Below are 1203 nucleotides of genomic sequence, written 5' to 3'. Positions count from 1 at the left end.
ACTAAATCTATACATAACACTCTATCATCTATTGCGTCTAGATCCCCTTTTCCCTTCCCTACTCACGTTACTTCCGACACACCCTAATGTCACGCTCCACCACTGTGGCCTCATAGTCCATATTGGAGATGTTGGTGGCTTTTGGGCCGGAGTGTCTTGTGCCCCTGAGACAAAGGATGGCCGACCTGAGCAGGGAGAACGAGAGGCGACACCTCATCCAGGTTACAACGTGGCTCCTTGGCTGATGCTTCTTTTCTGAGATCAGTTCCGCGAGTCGTGCGTAGAAGCATCGGTCCCTGGGACCCATCCTGCCGGATGTGGTGAAGACGAGTGGGGTGAAGCTGCCCTGTTCCACATGTTGGATTCTTTCAACGTATGCCCTTTTCTTCTCCTGTTCGTTCCTGTGGTGGGCGGCTTCCAGGAGCAGCTCTCGGTGACAGGCAGCCATCGGGTCGAATATGCGGATGTCCATGAACGCCCGCTGTCCGCGCACCCAGAAGCTGGAAGCAGTGCTGGCTCGGTAGCGACGTATTGGCATACCTCCCCGAGCATACTGGCTTTCAGATCCCTCACTTCATCGTGTGTAATACAGACGAAGCCTCCTTTTTTTACATGTCATGGTGTGAGTGGCATCATTTGGTGATCCACATGCATAGAGATCAGGCAGCCCCTCAATCGGCCAGCCATATCTCAGAGCAACGGCGTCCACAAATTTTTGTTTGTTGAGGCTGAAGCCTTTTGCTCTGATTGGTAGTGACGTGAGCAAGTTAGAGGCGCCTGCCTCCTGTGCTGTGTGGATTTTTCTACCCAATTCTGTGAACAGATGGTGTGTTTAGACGGTCCAGCTTGTCTTTCTGGGCCTATTGTCTTTCTTCTGAGACTCTTCTTTTGATGTCTCTTATTTCTGTTTGGTTCTCTTCGCCCTCCGCCTCCTGAGTGATGATCCTGTTGATGAGGGATCTGGTATGGCTGATGGAGTCCTGGTTCTCTCCATCAGCCAGCTTCTCAGGGTTGGTGATCCCCATTCCACCCAGTCTTGGAGGAAGTGCTAGCATACTACTACTACTACTACTACTACTACTACTACTACTACTACTACTACTGTCGGGACCCAGAAGACCATAACAGCACAGATAATAGTGACCCCAATCAGAGGCAAATACCGGAGGGAGATATGGAGACAAGAATTGTAAATATGATAGG

This window comes from Eriocheir sinensis, unplaced genomic scaffold (assembly GCF_024679095.1).
Source record: "Eriocheir sinensis breed Jianghai 21 unplaced genomic scaffold, ASM2467909v1 Scaffold83, whole genome shotgun sequence".
NCBI classification, from domain to species: Eukaryota; Metazoa; Arthropoda; class Malacostraca; order Decapoda; family Varunidae; genus Eriocheir; species Eriocheir sinensis.
The sequence above is the reverse complement of the archived record's forward strand: the minus strand, read 5'-3'. Positions refer to the sequence as shown.